This window comes from Harpia harpyja, chromosome Z (assembly GCF_026419915.1).
Source record: "Harpia harpyja isolate bHarHar1 chromosome Z, bHarHar1 primary haplotype, whole genome shotgun sequence".
Lineage (NCBI taxonomy): Eukaryota > Metazoa > Chordata > Aves > Accipitriformes > Accipitridae > Harpia > Harpia harpyja.
In genome coordinates, this window is record NC_068969.1 from 65,120,712 (window position 1) to 65,141,227 (window position 20,516).

The window sequence follows — 20,516 nt, forward strand, 5'->3', positions numbered from 1 at the left end:
CTTTGAAGGGCTCTTCACTTCTTCTGGATTGTCTCTGCTTGGGTGTTCTGAGAAGCTGCATGTAGATGTGATCCTGATGAAGTGCCAGTGTGAGTGCCTTTAACAGGGGAGGTTTAGGTTGGATATTAGGAAAAATTTCTTTACTGAAAGGGTTGTCAGGTATTGCAACAGGCTGCCCAGGGAAGTGGTTGAGTCACCATCTCTGAAGGTATTCAAATAGCGTGTAGACAAGGCACTTCAGGACATGGTTTAGTGGGCATGGTTGACGGTTGGATTCGATGATCTTGAAGGTCTTTTCCAACCTAAATGATTCTATTATTCTATGAACACGTGCCATTCTCACAGCCCCTTTTCTGCCAGTCCTGAGGCTTTTGTGCTCAGATGTTCCCCTTCCTACTTGGCCATACCAATCACCAAACCACAGAACCGCTCCTACTAGAAGAGGACTGAGGAGGTCTCTTGTCCCACCACTGGCTCTGGGAAGGGTCAACAATGAATATAGACCTGGATACTCCGGGTTGTGGCCACTCAGGTCTTGCAGGCTGACCTCCAGGCTGCGGAATCCCACAATCTCTCTGGGCATCCCACTCAGGGATTCATGATCTTCACAGGGATTTTGGTTTTGATTCCTTATCTCCAGCCCAAACCTCTCGAGTTCCAGGAGATGCCACCGTCTCTCACCCTCCCACCAGGCAGGGCTGGGAAGAGCCTGCCCCCATCCCCTTGATGCCTTCCCCATGGGCACTGGCGTGTGCTGTCAGGGGCCCTGACGCCTTCTCTGCTCCATGCTGAGCCAGCCCCAGGCCCACAGACCCTCCTTGCCTCCCCTGAGCCCCTCCGGTTTGTCAGCCTCCCTCCTGCCCAGGACCCCAAAGAGGACATAGTGCCCGGATGAGCCCTGATGGGTGCTAAGCAGAGGCAGATCACCCTTGTGCCTTCTGGCCAGGGGAGAAAGAGAAGAGAAAACCCATGAGAGCGAGCCAAGTGCTGCCTGTGGCCCCACCGTGGGAGGAAGCAGGGGAGCGCGGAGGGCTGGCCAGCAGTGCTGGGGTGTGGGCAGAGCCTGTGGGACTGTGTCCTGCAGCCTCCCGGGGAGGCACGAGATGTTATCTAGTGAACCCTCTTGCCGTATGCGCCTGGAGCCGTCTGCCCTGGACAGAATGACCTGACAGGGCCCCGGGAAGACACGGCCAAGGCCTCCGTGACTGGTGTGAAACACCGATGCCGAGCACAAGGCAAGAGTTGGGAGGATGGAGCGGGCAGTGGTGCTGCATCCACCCCAGATGCCTGTGCTGGGGCCACAGCGCTGCTGAGGCGAGCACCGTGGGCGAGGATGGCCCATCGTGATGTCCCCAGGCGATGGACGCTGACATCCCCGATGGGACAATGGGTTCCGACGATACCGAGGGATGGGCTGTGATGTCACCTAGCGATGGAATGTGACCAGCCGACCCTCGCTGCTTATAGCTGGGTGCTGAGTCCCACCCAGCTGGCTTGTGCCCACACTCCAGCCGAGCAGTTCGTGAGGCTGGAGCGTTGAGCAAGGTCTTGGTGCTGGTGTCCTGACTGGGGAGTTGTTCCTGGCAGCTCCCTGTGCCTGACCCCAGAGCCATTGGAGGATTTTCCCCAGCCCTGCCAGCTCCAGGCAGCCGGGGCACCCAGGAGGCACGCTCACAGGAGCAGAGGTGAGCTGGCTGGGGACACCTCAGCCTGAGGAGCTGGGAGCGTTTTCTTCTTAAGGGACCGGGGCATTTCTTCCACCCCTCCCTGGGCCAGCTAGTGACTCTGCCCTCTCTTCCTTTTCTAGCGTGACACCGGCTGCTGCAGTGCCAAACAGAGGGAGCAGTTTCTCATCCCCAGCTCCCCCCAGCCCACTGCAGCAGGTGGAGAGCATGGCCATGGAGCCGGACACCCGCTGTCCCATCTGTCTGGGCAGCTGGGACAATGCTGCCTACGTGATGCCATGCCTCCACCAGTTTTGTTACCAGTGCATCCTGCAGTGGGCTCAGAGCAAGCCCGAGTGCCCCCTCTGCAAGAGGAGAGTGCAATCCCTCGTGCACTCGGTGCGGGCAGATGACGACTTTGAAGAGGTCGTCATCACAGCATTTGGGCTGGCGTCAGCGTCAGTCGGCACCCGCCAGGCAGGAGGAGCACCCAGGCACCCAGCCTCCCGCAGCCCCCCTCGCCCTGTAACACCCCAGGTGCTGGCGGTGGAGTCAGTGCCCAGGGCTTCAGTGGGTGGCCTCCAGCCCGACACCTGGGCATCCCTTTTCGACGACCACCCAGCTCTGCTCCAACGCTTTCTGCCCTGGCTGCAACAGCAGCTGGGGCTGATCTTTGCGGAGGAGCCTTCGACGGCCGTCGTGTTGGAGGACCTCATCCTGTCTGTGCTGGGCCTCTTTGGGCTGGACGAAGAGGTCCTGGTCCGGCTGCTGCAGGTCAGCCTCCAGTATCGTGCGGCGACATTCGTTCAACAGCTTATTGATGTTGCCGTGCAACGCTGCAGCAGGGAGGCCCACCGCCTGCTGGGCCTCGAGGCTGGCCACGCTGCCGAGGAGCGGGAGGGCAGCCCCGCGGCTGCCCGTCGTCCTGCTGCCTCCCAAAGCGGGTCTCCTGCCCCTGGCCCAGCCCCTGCCGGCAGCCCACCTGGAGTCGACGAAGAGGAGCACCCCAGCACGTCCGCCACTGCTCTTCGTGGGGGTCCCAGCAGCCCCCCCGACGTCCCCGTTCCCACCCACGGGGAGCAGGAAGAGTCGCACCAGGATCCGGGGGAGGCTGTGGCAGGTCCCTCCAGTCCCAGCTGCGACAGGGACCGCTCACCTGGGGGGCCACGGCGACCCCTGAAGAGGACGGCTGGCAGCTCCCAGGACTCTTCCCAGCCCCCCAAGAGGCCACCCCGCCGGCAAAACTAGACCTAGTGCCCAGGAGCTGCCAAAACCAGGGCCGGGCCAGCAGTGGGGGTATGTGCCGGCCTGCAAGTCAACCAGAAGGCTCTCAGCAGTCTCGACCTGTGAAAGAAAATAAATTGCCTTCAGTCTGCCTGAAGTCAACCTTCAGCAGGTCTAGACTGCTCCCAGGGCAGATGTTTCCAGCCGGGGGCTCTCCAGGACCAGGCCGTGCCCCACCGCTCATCACCCCAGGCTCATCCTCCTCCTCACCGCACCCTCTGCCCCCGCGTCCCGGGGCTCTGCTCTCCTACCAGCCTGCACTGCCAGGCGCAGCCTCGCTACAGCGGCACCCAAATCCCTCCTCCTGCGCAGACTCGCAACTCGGTGCTGCTCTCTGCATTGGCCTAGGGTCATACCCTGCCAAGGCAGGATCCCCGACAAGCTCAACAAGGGGAAGCGCAAAGTCCTGCCCCTTGGAGGGACAACGCCAGGTACCAGCACATGCGGCGGGCTGCCCGTCTGGAAAGCAGTTTTGCAGAAAAAGCCCTGGAGGTCCTGGTAGGCACCAAGTTGACCATGAGCCAACGATGTGCCCTTGCCACAAGGAACACTAAGGGAGTCCTGGGCTGCATTAGGAGGCGTTTTGCCAACAGGTCGAGGAAGGTGGTCTTTCCTCTCTACTTGGCCCTGGTGATGCCACACCTGGAGTGCTGCATCCACCACTGGGCTCCCCAGTGCAAGAGAGAGATCAACATGCTGGAGAGAGTCCCACAAAGGGCTGTGAAGATGATTAAGGCACTGAAGTGTCTCTCCTCTGAGGAAAGGCTAAGCCAGCTGGGACTGTTCAGCCTGGTGAAGAGAAGGCTCAGAGGGGATCTGATCAATGTATAAAAAGGCCTGAAGGGAGGCTGCAAAGAAGGTGGAGCCAGGCTCTCTCCAATGGTGCCCAGTGACAGGAGCAGGGATAACGAAGAGCAGTCTGGACATGGTCCTGGCTTAGGGGCTCAAGCTGCCTCTGCTGGAGCAGGCGGCCTTGACAAGATGGCATCCGGAGGTCCCTTCCAACCTCAAGCTCTCTGCGGTGCTGTGGGAGTATTTGAGTTGTGTGAAGAATCTATTCTAATAACTTCATTTTGCTTATACAAAGTAAACAAAGAGGGAAAGTAGTACAGTTCTGCGCTTATACTTAGTAGCCATCCTCAGGACACATACCAGGAGGTATGACACAGGTGCAGTTTCTGCTACTAAGTAAATGGACTGAAATCTAGGACTGCTAGGACAGACCCATAACCATTATGCTCTAGGAGAAATAATTTCTCTCTCTTCTGCTGATCTTGGGATTTTTATTTCAGCTGAAACCGTTCAGTCTTCTTGACCTCACTTTGTGACTACCTCCCAGTGTTGTCCTTGCCTTCAAGGATAAAAAAACCCCACCTTTAAAATAAGTTATTCACAAGGGGACAACACCACCAACAACAAAATCACACATCTCTGCTTGCATTCTTAGATAGAGCAACATGTCATGGCCAGTTCTGTGAGCTGGTAAGAATGCTTTCGATATAGACGATGTTTATTTTCCTGGTGTATATTATTGAGAAGCTACCTCTGGAAAAAAAAGTTTCTCATATACTTCCTCCCATCCAAAAAGAAATTATACTCAGTGGTTCTGTTAGGGATGCAAAGGCCGGGATTCAAAATAAATGGTATGGTTATGACTGCACACATCACTTAAGTCTAATCCCTTCTGTATTTCTGCTGAGACATGTTAAATTACATCAGATAGTGATGTCCTGCTTTTTCTGTACTCTAGACGGACTGTGGGTCTTAGAACACAACGGTGGTTTTTGCCAACTGGCACGATACTGTCATAGGTACCTGGAGTACTCTCTCTCAGGCAATTTTGTAAACGGTCTCATTCTAGGAGGTCGGACCATGCGGATAGGCCCTGTGGTCTACTCTAAATGTCCCAGGCTATGCCTGGCATGGATTCTGGCTGGTGTTTATTTCTCAGCATTCATGTGTTATATATTCCAATCACAAGTGTGAACCCCATGCAAGAAGCATTTGACCTAGATTCATGCTCAGCAGGTCTATACTCTAACAACATTAGTTCGCATTCTGCTCTCAGTTTGTCAGACCTAATTTGTAACGTGACTTTCAGGAATAGGTGACTACCCATTTTCATATGGATTCCTCTTGATAACGGTCCGGCATGCATGCAATCGAACACATATTAAGAGGTACATGTAAATATATGCACATGAAAATATACCATATAATACATTCATTTTTTTAGCACCAAGGTTATGCACCTCAATGTTAATTGGGATGCCTCCAGAACTCCATAAATCCCCAAACTCTGTAAACATTTTCATTTTAAATAGTGCGGCATTTTTCTCAGCTGGAGCTATTAAAAAGATAAAGATAATAGAAAGACATACGGAATATGGAACTTCTCTTGCGCGTCCTTTCCACAGGCTCTGCAACTTTAAAAAGGGAGAAGTACCATCCAGAATCTGGAAAGAGATACCACAGAAATGCCTTACTTCACGCACTTCTAAGAAATTTCCTGCATGATTTTTCTTTTTCTGTCAGAATCAGAATGACTCCCAGGAGACCCTTCCCTGCCACAGATCGGCACTGTGATCAACTGCTTCCTGCAGTCATCTTACATCTCTGCATCAGTGTTCACATCAGCTTTGATCTCATGAATACAGATCCATTGTGGGTATGCGTGTTTCCCGTTCATACCTGAAAACTACACTGACAAAACTTAAAAGCTTAGCAAAAATATCTATCCAAGCGAATACACTGCTTGTAGGGACAAGTAAATTCCTGGTATGTAGTCTGATATAAAAACAGCAATGACAATGACAAAACAACATGAAAAAAGTGCCCCCACTTCACTCTAACACCCCAAGTGATGCTTTCAGAAACTGTGTCTTCTTCCCTGCAACCAGACCTATGTATGTCACTAATCGACCCTTCGAACCAGCATGGCTCCAAACAGACACAGGGCTGTGCAGGTACTTTCAGAGATCTGTGCCCACAACGTACATGCATTATGTCGGGGTCCAGGGTCAAACGCCATTTTCCCACTCGGACTAATTCTAACTATAAGCATATTGGAAGGGACTGTTTCAGGGTTATTACAATATTTTGCATTCCCCCATATCTACCTTCACTGAAGTGAAGCTCCTTGACTTGCAAAAACCCAGTAGATCATCAGCCATCAGGTGAGACGCTTCACAGCCCTAAAAATGGAAGGTTTATAGCTGAGATGTATTTCTACGCAACTGCATAAAGTTAAGCCACTTGAGGCAATTTTAACTGCACGTAGCAAATGCTCTTGTAAAATTCCCCCAGGATCTAGCAAAAATCCTCCAGGATATTATCCTTCTGAACTGGAGGTGTTGTGGTTGAAGTTACGATTTTTAATTAGGTTAAGGAAAAATGTGTTCATTGCAGGTAAACCTGCTTATATCATGCTCTGGAAGCTAAGCAGTGGGCAGAGCTGAAAAGCAAACCCTCATCAGAGGATGTTCTGAGGGCCCCACAAGCTGTACCACTCCCTCTTAAGAGCACTCCAGGTTGGGAAACTCTTTGTCAAAATCAGTGAAGTACTGCCCTCTTCTGATTAAATTTCACCTAGAGGTAGCTGCACTTGCAATGAAAGAGAAGAGATCTGAAAAAAGAATAAACAGACCAAAGATGTGGCTTGGCAACTGGATGAACCTTCTGCAGCGGTTGTTCAGTGGAGAACCTCCATAATTTCTGAGTGGCAGATACAGGGACCCGCATCAAAGCAAGACATACACACTGCCTGAATAAAAGCAACTTGCAATGGATCTGTACATTTTAGGGTGACAGTGTCGTGAAAGGAAAGGTGGCATGAAATGTGAACAGCAGGTGGATGACTTAAAGCAAACAGGAGGTGGTTCTCCTGCCATTAAGCAACGGAACTTCTCGCTGCTCGGTTTTGTGCATACTAAGCTTTTCAAATGTTCAAACCCACGGAATCCCAGGCCCAGAAAGAAAAGCACACTGGAGAGCTAGCAAACATAAAGACACGCTCAGGAAGTCTCTGAGCTGCAAACTGCTGGGTGAGGGTGCTGCAAAGGTATCACCAACAACAAAATCTCTGCTTGCATTCTTAGATAGAATAACATGTCATGGCTATTACACCGAAACAGTAATTTTAAGAGATTACTGCCTTCATTTTGTTTAAGTCTATGTGTTGCTGCTTATGGTCCTTTGAAGCCTATACACTAGCAGAGCATAACTGACTTCTTTCTCTTTTAATAATTAACTCTCAATACAGTCAGGAAACACAGTGCGTTTCAACATACAATGTCTGATTTCCTTTCACTCACATGCTTTAAATAGCTGCAAAACTGAGAAACTACAGAACAGGAGACTTGGGACATCGAGGAAACAGGAGTCTGTCTGTCTAGGCATGCTGTCACCATTGAAATACTATGGGTGTGGAGTTTAAAGAGAACATCTGCTTGGATAAAATGAACATATTCAGATTACCCATGCAACCTTCCTATGAGAGACACACAGAGGCAGAAAGGATCTAACTGAATGCAGGACACTCATCAAAATACAAAATCAAAAAGTTGGTAAGAAAATATTTGTTTACTTATCATTCAGATGCTGGGAAAAAAGTACTGGTTATAAACCTAGCTAAATTACAACGTTTGAATTTCTTTTATAGGTAATTTCTTATTATTTACACAAAACAAAAAGTCCCCTGTATGTATCTGAAGTCAGATTAGACTCATTCCTTGAATTGCTTGCATTACACTTTTCTGAAGTTGTCTTCTCTCTGCATCAATCAGATAAACTTAGTCTATTCTTATTAATTAAATAGTACGGTAAGCTTTAAAACTGAACTTCTGCTGTCTATTGATCCAATTGCTTTTAGCGAAGTTATCATGGTATTTTACTGAAAAACCCGGCAGATTACTTGGAAAACGGAATATTCATTTGAATTCTTAGTAAATGTTTGGGCTTACTGTATTTGGAAATGTTTCCCATTTGTCACTACTCACGTGGTTGCCTAAATACTGAAAAATAGGTAATTGTGCATTTTAATAATGTTGACTGCTTTCTTAGTCTTTTGTGTTTTCCTTCAAGCTCAAGCTCTAAATACCCAGAGATACTTAAGAATCTCAGTTTTCATTAAAAGGAAATGTTTTCAATCCTTGTGACTGCAGTGGAAAAGCAGAAAAGAAACAGAGGAACAAAGCAGAAGGAGTAAGTAAATAAAACTCCACGTTTCCCCACTTTCTGACCCTTTAGCACAAAAAAAACCCCCAACAAACCAAAACCAGTGAGTTTGGTGACCAATTTTCATTAATTCAATTTCTATTCTGTATTTCCAAATTTCAAGGCAGAGGCTATGTAGCAAATGTTCAAAACACTAAGGCTATTAAAAGTCTATTTATATCTTGAAAATATATTTTTTCCACAGCAGAAATTTGGATAACTAGATGGATCACTATTTAAAGTTTGTATGAGAGATACTTAGTCTTGTGCACACTTCTAGGGTCATTGTAATATGAACTATAAGGGCAATTACATAAAGGCTATGTATGTCAGGTAATTCAGAGATATCTTAGATACCTCAGAGAACAGGTCATGAACTTGACATCAGGGCCAAAACACAGGGCTGTTTACATTCCCCTGGGACTGGAGAACATTTCTGGATAGTCTTACGTGCTCCTTAACTGACTGAATGCTTCCTGCGTTCTTCCTCTCTCTAGTACATCCCCTGCCTCCCAGAGCTAATCTGCATGTGCCTGTGAAGCTGTAGACGTGTAGTAGCTCTGTGTCTGATGTGGCAGCTCTGTTGTTTATTTTCCCTTTTTCTAAGAGAATAACCCCAGACCAGAGCCGGGCAAAGAAAAAGGGAATTCAGACTGAGAAGAGCTAGCAGTCGGTTTTCATTAGAGTAATATTTTTTGGCATAGAATGACTCACCAGATAAACAAATGAAGACTAAGGACTGGAAATACCTGATTGCCCATTATTCAAAACAAGGCTGAAGGAATTACTCAGTTATTTCAAGCTAATTGCTGAAATGACCTTTCCAAGACTTGAGGGAAAATATCCCAGAGCATACTGATTCATTGGAATAACTAAGTTTATTTCTGATCATGCAGAGATACAAATCTGGATACACATGCAGCAAAATTCCACTGTGTGAAACTTTGTGAAAAGGACGCAACAGAGAGATAACACAGATTTCAAGCACTTATCTCTTATATTGACAGACAGCCTTCACAAAAAAAAACCCAAACCAAACCAAACCAAATCTTGCCAAATCTCAACAGTAGATGACATTGTGAGAAAAATACAAAGGTTTTGCTTAGACTGCAAATTAAGCATGCATTTGATAAGATCGGGAACAACCGAGTTCTTTGCTTTTACAGCTAAATCATAAGTTATTCATCACAGCATATGAATAATTATTTTTTTCAAAATGCCTTCAGTTTGTCCAGATTTAAGAAAATATTTCCCTACCTTGAGCAGCTCCTTTGTTTGGAGTGTGTATTAAATTCCTGTGCATGTACCTTTTGTGAATGTTTTGGAGAATCCTAAAGTCCAGTAATCAAAAGCAAGCTAGGTGGTACCACCAGGATACTGCAGCCAAAAGCAGGTATCAGGCTTGTCATTCCAGGTGTAGGACAGGTCATAGCAGCATGGCTTCTGGACTGCAGCTGAATGTATGACTGTAGTATCACTCAGAGAGGTGCATACTCTTTCTTAATAGCTATTATTTCCTAATATTCACTCTTTTTCTTCTCCATCTATATATTCTACATTTTTCATTTCATTTCCTTTGTTTAACTTGTATTTAATTTTTCTACCCCATAAACAGTATTTTGCTCGAACAATTCTAAAACAAGGGATTGGCGGGCCTTTCCATGCACATTCAAGTGTGAAAATCTATTAATCATGAAACAACTCTGAAGACCAAAATTATTTCATGCAGCCTGCTTTAGTCTTTTTACTGTTTTATTCTACTACAACTTCTCACTTATACACCATGACCATACTTGGCAATAGAAGAAATATAAGAATGCTATAGCCAGCCTATTATTTATTCAGTTTACTTCTGATCTTGCCTAAAAGAAAATTAGGGCTGAGCCTAGTCTTATGTCATCATCCTTTTTATTTACTTTCTCTTAAGATTATGTCTATGTGTTTATTGGTTCAGTTTATAAACTCTGCCATTTAGACTTTCCCCAGAGCTAAATTTACTGTCTGGAGTTATAGTGAATCTTGCATTCTTGTACTTGTGGCAAAGAAAAATGAGTAAACGTTTCCAAGTCATAGTCGAGGAGAACTTAACAGTCATGAAAGTCATGAGGTCTTCTGTTAGTGCTCTTGGCCAGTAAATAACAACATTCTGAGAAAGCCAAAAAGTCAATGAGGGAGCCATATGAACTGAAACACAGGGTGTTTTAATGGCATATCTATTGGAAAAGTAAACTTGTAGCTACTTTCATTTTTTTAATATATAAAAGAAAAAAAAGTTGGTCTGATATGTGACATAATATTGAAGAATAATTGGCAGTCTTCAGGATAACTAAGAATGTCACTTTACAAATTAGTTCAGAAAGTGATGGGTTTAAAAATTTTGTTTAGAAGTTTAAAATGCCATGCTTTATATACTTTAACTTGGTTTATATGTTTGTATGCAATTAATGCCACAATGCTTTCATTTTTAAGCTGCTCTTTTACCCATACAACATTATATATGCTTTATGGTAGATACAAGATCCTGCTTGCTGCAAAAAATCCACGATTTTGTATATTCACTGAATATTGTGAAAAATGTAAACAAGCTTGATGAACATAGTAATAGTACAGCTTGTCAGTAAAATATTTCTAAACTACAGAGTGGAGGCCACATCATTTAGAAAAGCCTGTACTGCTGAAGTGTTCCTGAATCCTAGACTGTCACATAAGATGTTTCAGGTATTTGTAGTAATCATAGCTGAAACTTTAAAAAGGACACAATGTTACACATATCGAGCTGTAGGTATCTTGCATGATCTTCACAAGTCCTTCTCTAAAACCATTTGAAAAAACAGCAATTAATGGTTGCCTGAAGTACATCAACAAAGTTAGTAACTGCTATGCTATAAAGGCTTTTTTCCAAATCTTAGTATGGGCTTGTGCATGATTTTGTTTGACACTTCAGGCACTATTGTAAATAATGAAAATAATATAAATAATGCAAAGTTATTAATCACCATTTATTGCAAATGCCAGAAAATCCTAAGGTGAAAACTGGCTATTTCAGAAGATGCAGAAGGTTCATAGTATATTGCCTGAAATTAGCGTATGTTCATCAGACTGTTCAAACCTGTGGAGGATTAGATGATGGTCTCAAATTCTATTGGACCAAAAAAACAACTCAGGCAGCAAAGAAGAACATATTTGGTGCACCTTACAGATGCATGATACTTAACATACTTTCACAATATACATACGATACTGTATGATTTAACTGTTTGTTTCCATTTTTTTAGGATTTGCCATGGTACAATAAACAATCTAGACAAAATTTTGACTCCAAGTTAAAAAAAAAGAAAGTGTTAAATTGTTTCCTCAGTTTATACCTTTTTTTATTTGTTCTTCAGATAATTCTTAAATTTCTACATTTCCATCTTGTATTTAATTATCTATGTCTTTTCCATTCTACTGTCACCCTGGCCACATTCTTTACTCTGAATGAGCTCCTCTGTCCTTATAAACTGCACAACGTTTCTTACTCTTTACTCCCTTTTCTTTTTTATGTTGTTCCTGGGCCTTTGTATTCTAGTAAACTCCAATATGGTATCTTAAAAAATTCTCAAATTAATTGGTGGAATTGAAATTAGCTTATTAACTTCCAGTCTCTGCCTTAAAACATATTATTAATTATATTAATGTACTGTATTTTATATCTCTGAAATAGCTAATCTATTATTTCTGCCCTCAAGCACTGCTATGCACGTGGCTTTCGACAATTGCTGGAGGAATAGAAGTGCTGTGTGTCTTTCTGAAGATGGTTTTTCCCATATTTCTGGGAAGATCTGATCTACTACTTGAGGCGGAAGAGGTTAAAAGCAATGGTAAAGAAATGGGCAAGCAATGGAATTCTCTCCATAATTGACCTTTTCATGCAGAGAGTGGGAAAGCTTCCCCACAAGCCATTCCTCATCTATGAAGGGAAGGTGCACACCTATCAGGATGTGGACAAGAGTAACAGGATAGCAGAGGTCTTCCTACACTATGGGAATCTGAAAAAAGGTGACACTGTGGATCTGCTGATGGGTAATAGACCTGACTTCAACCATGTCTGGTTTGGACTGGCCCAGCTGGGCTGCGTGGTGGCTTTTCTCAACTTCAGTGTCCACTCCAGATCTGTCCTGCACTGCATTAATACATATGCAGCAAAAGCACCAGTGATAGGAGAAGGTAAGTTCTGTATTGTATTTGACTTACTACTGACTTTTTACTGCTTTACGCTTGTCGTGGTTTTGGCTGGGATAGAGTTAATTTTCTTTCTAGTAGCTGGTATAGTGTTATGTTTTGGATTCAGTATGAGAAGAACATTAATAACACTGATGTTTTCAGTTGTTGCTAAGTAGTGTTTATACAAAGTCAAGGATTTTTCAGCTTCTCATGCCCAGCCAGCAAGAAGGCTGGAGGGGCACAAGGAGTTGGGAGGGGAGACAGTCAGAACAGCTGACCCAAACTGGCCAAATGCATATTCCATACCATGTGACGTCATGCCCAGTATATAAACTGGGGGGATTTGGCCTGGGGGGATCGGTGCTCGGGAACTAACTGGGCATCGGTCAGCGAGTGGTGAGCAATTGCATTGTGCAATACTTGTTTTGTATATTCAAATTCTTTTATTATTATTAATACTGTCAAGTTATTATTATTATTATTATCATCATCATCATTATTATTTTTTTCCTTTCTGTCCTCTTAAACTGTTCTTATCTCAATCCACAAGTTTTTTTTTTTTTCAGTTCTCTTCCCCATCCCACTGGGTGAGAGGGAAGTGAGCAAGCAGCTGCGTGGTGCTTAGTTGCTGGCTGGGGTTAAACCACAATGCTTTTTATCAAAAATAAAAAATCAGAGCCATTCAAAGCTGCAAGCACTTCATATATACATACACATCTGCTGGCTAAAAAAAGAGGGGAAGGAGATAGTCTTGCTTAAATTTCAAGTATATAAGCACCAAAAATATGTGGAATTAATTAGTATAATAAAAGGCTTAAATCTGAAACTCTCCAAGTACTGACGATGTACCAGCAGAAACAATCATGTATCAGCAAGTGAACAGCCTGGGGAGATACTTCAGCATCATCTCATTTCCATTTCTATTTATTGGCTTATGCAGATAAAACTCCACTGACTACAGGAAGGCTCAGATTCCCTTTGTTAGTGGTGATTTCCTTCCCATACAAATTTATGGTTATTTTAGAACTACTTTAAAGTAGTGGTCCCAAGGTAGCATTGCTTGGAGCAAAGAGTACAGCATGTTGAGCTATAATTTTGGCCCTCTTACTGGCATATTATGTAATACTGGGCAATTTATTTAAGCTTTCTACTTCTCTTTTCCTATCTTTAATACAGGTTGGCAATGCTTCCATAATTCCATATGAACCCATGAGGGCTTATTAGTTGGTTTGTGTACCAAGCATTAAGACAAATGTTACAACATACTGATTAAACTAAATACTGTATATTAAAGTCACCAGATAAGATCAGGGAGTTTTTACCTATTACAGTTAAAGCCACATGAGAAGTACAGGGAAACTAAACATGATTTTCTTCTCACTGTCCAATAGGTGGGTTATTGCTGCTGCAGGCTATGGTAAGCTTACTGTATGGGGTGGTAGGGTATATAATTCCAAGGCAGGTAATCAGGTCTTAGTTGTAATTATTTTAATAATAAGCATATAATTTTTTTAACTTGACAGATTGTTTGGGATCAATAGAGAAAGAATTTATTTTTCATCTCTTGGAAAATAATGTTGCTGTCTAGCTGATGAGCACCAACTCTCCTTTCCAGCATGCTCAGACTACACCAGACAAACTAGACAAGGTGCCAGATCATCCTGTTCCATCTCACCTTAAAGCTGTCATTAACACAAGAAACACAGCTATGTGTATCTTCACATTGGGAAGTACAGGTGAGGGTGTGCACTAACAAAGTACAACTGCGGCTCTCTGAAAATTCAGGTGGTATGAATTTAGCAACAAGACAGGCACACAAAAAGATAGAACTTGAATTTTTAAGTCAAGATAGGGAGCAATTAATTTAGTTACAAGCATAGTACACTTTAAACTATTTTTGCCTTGGCATAACAAGGGCGTAATTCCAATTAGTGAACTTTCACACAGATGTTCCTTTGCTGAACTTTATTTCTTAAATATAAGGCCAATAAAGTCAGTCTCTAACAGCTGCTCAGATTCCAAAGTGACAGAATTTCGCAGGTCTATACTAAAAAGAAACGCAGCCAGCACAAGTGCTTGGGCCTTGGGAGAAAATTTTTCCTCTGAGACTGGTCTGAATAATGAAGCTTCATCTTCACAGGGAAGGAAAGGGGAATCCTTCCTCTAGTCAAGCCAAACAACTTTGTAAAAGTTACTTGTATTGCAACAGCAGCTGAGTGGCACAGCGGCTCTTTGGAAGCTTTCCCATTCTCACTTCGTGGCGAGGGAACACTGTAGGCACAGTCGGTCGGCACTTGCCTGTGAAGGGTATGCACTTTCTCCCCCAGGCAAAGCAGATGAGAGGATTAAATAGCCTCACAGACAAAAAGACTGAAGAAGTTGAGAGACTAAGAAGATATACTCATGGGGTAAAGACTGAAGGACAGGGCAGACAAAGACTGAGAAGAAAAGACAATTCTCCCTGTACATTCCAAGTTTGCAGCAAAATTAATAATGCGAGCAGTACAATTACAATTATTTGCTCTTCTCCCTTTGCCAGGTTTCCCAAAAGCTGCTATCATCACTCATCTAAGAGCTCTATCTGCCTGCTTTTACTCAGTGTGGCGCATTTTCTCAGGATATTATGTATCTCACTTTTCCATTGTACCACATCACTGCTTCTCTTCTTGGCATCAGTGGATGCACTGAATTAGGAAAAATTTACCTTCTAGTGAAATTTCATTAACTTGAGAATGCTGTAACATTTTATTTTTTGGTGAGTAACTCCGTTTGGTGAGAAACTCAAATACTATGTCTACTAATAGACTTTTGTCATTTTCTCATTTTTATCACTTTCTCCAGTCTGCAAACAGTATCTAAGATATATATGCATAGTTTTTGAAGCTTAGAACAGACACCAGTTGTTGCATAGATCCAATATAATGTGACTTGAGGTCTGTGTATCACTAATACCACTGCATATGTTCCGTAGGTTTAACCTGAAATCATATTTGTATCCTACACCAAAAGTCTAAAAGGCCTTTCACATAGGCACCTGAGAAGTCAGGCTTGATTTTTAGTGTCAGAAGATACAAACACATTGTGGAAGCTTTAACTAACCTTCAGAATAAGGTCAACTCAATGTGTTTTGGAGCTTTTTGAGTCACATATTTGAGTAACACTTACAGAATCAGATTTGTGATATTAAAGTGAAGGAAAGGAAGAATGATGGAGCCTCCGCTTTTGATTCTGAAAATAGGAATTATTTGTAGACATCTAGCAATGTTATTTTTTCAGATATATCCTCCTTTCCTGTTCTTAGAGTCTTGCCCAGATGCTGGGTTTTGGTATCGTAAGTATGTATCTGGACTGTTTTAAAAGCCATTTCAGTACTTTGTTTCTTCAGGAATAGCACGGGCATGCATGCTGGGCTACAGCAACTGATAACAAGACTGCTGCCGCCTAACAGAAACGCATATGGGATGGGAAAAGTAGTGTATAAAAAGGTTTGAAGCTATGATTTGTCTTGGAACAGAGAAAGTAGGATAACTGCTTTCTTACGTGGACCATTCAGATGGGGACTCTGGGGGGCCTGGGATTCAAATGACAAGGCTTTGAGGTGAGTGAGGCTGAAGAGCTCTGAGAGGACTTCAAGTCTTGCGTGAGATGGTACCTGGGTCAGGGAGGAACAGGCAAGCTAGGAGCAAGTGGACTAGAAGGGATTCAGAACTTGGAAGGCACTGGGAAACTTTATGTGGGACAAAGAGCACTCAGGCAAAAAGGAATTTTGGAAAGGACAGAAACAGGGAAAGTTGTAAATTCTTGGCTGACAACACTTAGAAAAAACTATGAAAAAGGGATGGGGTAGCAGACGTGAGAGGTCTAGGATGAGGTGGCTTTTGGAATGGAAAGCTCTGAAGGAACTTCAGGGCCACAGAAACAAAAAATTGAGGATGATGAGTTGACAAGAAACAGGAAAAGGGGAGTGAGACAGAAACAAGAGACTCTGAGCTGGTTTCCTTTCCACCGCTTCTCACACAAATAGAGAAGCTGCAAGCTACCTTCTCCCTCATCCCAAGCTCTCTTTTTCCAGAGTTACCCAGTCACCATCTTGACAGAAACAACATGGTTAGGCTTTGACCTATTTCTAACAACTGGAGATAACTAAAAGGTTTGTTTCTACTGCTTCTGGTACTGTAAGTTTTTAGTTACTACTCAGAAAAAGCAGCAAGGCTCCATTGTGCTAGTCACATTTAACAGAAAGATTGTGCTGGAAATAGCTTATAATTTATTTAAATAGCTGAATTTATCATTAGTTGAATTAAGAGAATGACAACTTTTTTTTAACAATAGTGGTAGAAGATAAGATAGATTTTAAAGGTTATTTTGAATTTTCTTGTCTGTTTTCGTCACCTAGGAACAACTTAAGTTTTGAAGAAGAGATTTTCTGCAAGTTAGTTTTGGAATGACTGTAGAAAATACAATGTTACAGTGGTTTTGTACATAAGAGAACTCTGACACTACCTCTGTAACTAGCCCAGTGTAAGTTCTTGTTTGCAAATGCAGCTTTAAAATATAGCAAATCTATATTTTATAAGTTATATAGATTTACCCATTTCTCAATGGTATAGTATTTTTAATGTTTGATAGGTTTTTTCCAGTGTATGCAAAATTTGGGTCTTGTGTTCCTTGTAGTTCTATGATTGCCATCAAGTTTATATCAGCAAATGTAGTGGTTACACAGAAGCAGGCCTGGCAGGATGGGACAGCTATGCCCAGACACTAAAATAAATTCCTCTGTAAAGCCAAGCTTGTTAGCTTTTCATCTGAGTGACAGGCAAGTGGCAGGTCAATAAAGAAAGGTATAAGCAGTAAAAGCTTTATCAGACTCAATGATCAAACAAGAGCATGAACCAGATTAAATGATTAACCACCTGCACTGCACTGTTCCCAAGTAGTTACTTAGTAAGAGAAGGCTACTCTATTCAACATTTACGGGCTGATAATTAATTTTTGTATGGCTTTAAAACTGCTGAATGAGGTTTTGTTTAAATTTTTTTTTTTAAGACGTGTTCCAAAGGCACATTTTATTGCACGGCTGTGTATATGATGATAAACTTATCTGTATAAAGCCATAGTACTAATAATGTGGTGCAAAATCTTGGTCAACCCTGGGATAACAATGCTGAAGAACATGGGAGCTAAATCATGATCAGATTTAGGACAAAAGTAAGACGTCATCAAACACAGCAGCAGCAGGAAAGCAACTCTGAAAATATTTATTATATTGTAATGCTTGTTTTTCAATGACAGTGGAAAAGATCGGTTAATTTTCTTAATTTTATACTTGGGAGTTAGAAAGTTACTGAAGGGAGGTGACAAGAAGTATTCCTACCTACCACAGAAAACTTCATGTACAAGCACAAGGTTCACATGACCTCCAACTGCATTGGTCAGAGATTGGCACAAGAACTAGCAACAAGGGAACATCTGAGAGAATCAACCAGCTGGCTTGAACAGAGACCTAGGATTGTGTGGTCCAGATGCAGGAGAGGGGTCAAAGACAAAAAGGTATTGGAGGGAGCAAGCCAGGAAAGCTGTTGGCCAGAACTCAAGTCTGTACAAACATTATGTCAGTAGTCCATGGATCAAAAAAAAGAAAGGAATAATTAGCTAGGCGACACTAGTTGTGTAAAGGTCTCTCCTGCAGGAAAAGGCAGGAAGAACTTTCTTTACTTGGCTCAACAACAAGAATTTAACAGAGAATATATTGATATTTAACTGGCAACTGGTAAGAAGAGGGAAAAACAGAAAGATGGCCTAGCTGAGTTGAGGAAGCTGAGGATGCCAACAGAAGTGGATCAGGGTAAATGTAGAATCCTGTCAAGATCAGGCATCTTACCGAATTACAATACATATAACCTCTAGTGTACCACACAGGTTCTTCCACAGTGAAATAAACCTGTGCAGGCTAATAAGCTAGCCAGCTACATTCCACTTAGACTCGTGTGGTGACATGACAGAACACAGCAGTCCTGGTGTTGCCCCAGACTAGGGCTACCTAAATGAGGGACCTGTTGGAGTATTCTCTAGGTCACATCCAGGATGTTTGTCCTTACCTGCTTCCACAGAGCACGCCTAGGTCTCACACTGAAATTGAGAAAGAACATGGATTTGGGAACTAGGAGGCACTCGTGGATTTCTTGATGTAGACAGAGACACTAGACGCTACTCTCTGACCAAATATGTCTACAGGAAGCTTACCCAACATCCATGTACCTATCAGAATTAAATTTTAAACACAGTACCTCACAGAAGGTAACAAACAAAACAGAATGTATGTCGAGGAATGTTTTTAAAGAGAACCATACAACTTTTAAAATAAAGATATTTTAAAATTCAAGGTAATGCAGGGAAGCCCTGCAGATTGTTATACCAGGGATGAAACAAGGTAAGTATAACAGTGTCTCCTATGCTTATAATCTCTGAAGCTCCTCAGATTTACTCTAAGTCCTAGAGTCTCACCAGCTATTTTGAAAAAAACCTAATAAAATCCATTATTTCATCCTGAAGACCAAGCGCTGAAGAAGGGACAATATTAGGCATGATGTAACTGCCAATCAGCCTGCCAACTGGTTCATAATTGGGTTTGATCACATACATGTCATCAAACTGTGCTGTTCCTTCAGGTTTACCATTAAAACTGCAAAAGAAAACAGCTCATTAAGTGGAAGCAGGGAAGGCTCCACTCCTGTTTTTAACAAGTGGAGTTTAGTCTGCATTACAGCTGATCCTATTGTGGCAAATAAATTACCTGCCATAAAATGCAGCTCTGGATCAAATGAAATTATCTGTTAATCCAGTGTCTACAAAACAATTTTATGTGAACATTTTTAACGGTGAAAAAGTTGAAACACCGGTTCTGCTAAAATAATTCAGTGTAATTCTTAGGCAATGTTCCATTTTGAAATCATCTTAATACTATTTAGAAATCAAATATGTTTTTACAATTTTTAAAGTTTAAAATAACACTGAAATGGAAACAAATGCATTTATTTGGTGTGAAGAAACTGTTCCTGTGGACCTGAAATAATTTTATTTTCTGCTGTCACTCAGCTATGGCAGTAACTTAACCACTCAATACCAACTACATCTCCAAAAAAAGTGGGGGCTTTTCCACAGGCAGAGTCTTGACTATAGTCCTATACATAGGGTGCTGAGCAGTCTAGCCCAATGCAGAAAAATTTACGTAAGCATTTGAGTAGTTAGTCACAATAATGACATAATGGACATGTAACAATGACAAGTTAATAACTACATTTTGACTGCAGATTTGATTACCATCTTTTCTGAATTTGGATTTAAGATTAAAAGCTGCCTAATCATTTGAGATATGGTAAGGAGCTTTAAGTCATTCTGCTACTTTTTCAGGTTCCTTAGGCAACATGGCAGATGTGTAAAACTTACTACCAAAAACCATTACATGTAGAACTGACCATAGCATGTCACAAGCGTTTTCCAAGACATGATTTTATTTATGCAGAAAAATTCCTTTCTTTGGTTCAGAAAGGAACTTCCATTCTATGGGAAATGGCACTTACTTAAAAACTATTTATTTACATTTTCACGATAAAATAATTCTTTTAATCTTTGTAATATACATCTCAGTTATAGAATTTATAACTGAAAATACAAAGGACTACAGAAATAAAGTTTTCACCTTATGAAAATCCTTCAACCTCAGACCATCAAGAATTCTGATTTTCTGTTTGATTTTTACAAAACAAATATTATTCTGTGAAGTATTTTAGCCAAAGTGGCAGTTCTAAAGGAAAATTGTTCTATCAGAAAATTTTAGATCAACCCCAGGTATTTAGACCCACTTTTCTCAGATGCAGAAAGTTTCTTTTTCGTTGTTCACAGAAAGAAGAGGACAGAATTCACAAAGTGGGCATTGCTCTAGTAAATTATATCAGACCTGCTGTCTGGAAAGAATTTCCGATGAGGTTTGGCCGAATTAAAATATTTGAATTCTATGGATCCACAGAAGGAAATCTTTCTTTCTTGAACTATACTAATAAAATAGAGCTGTGGGCCATGCTGGCATCTTCTCAAAGGTAAATGTAATCAAACCCACAAACCAACCAATTTACCAGCCAACCAAAAAAAAAA

The 20,516-nt window shown here is 42.4% G+C and overlaps 1 pseudogene; it reads left to right on the plus strand.

The window, feature by feature from the left end:
• The first annotated feature begins 2,962 nt into the window (after nucleotides 1–2,962).
• LOC128136662 (long-chain fatty acid transport protein 6-like) lies at nucleotides 2,963–20,465 on the plus strand (annotated as a pseudogene).
• Nucleotides 20,466–20,516: the final 51 nt, after the last annotated feature.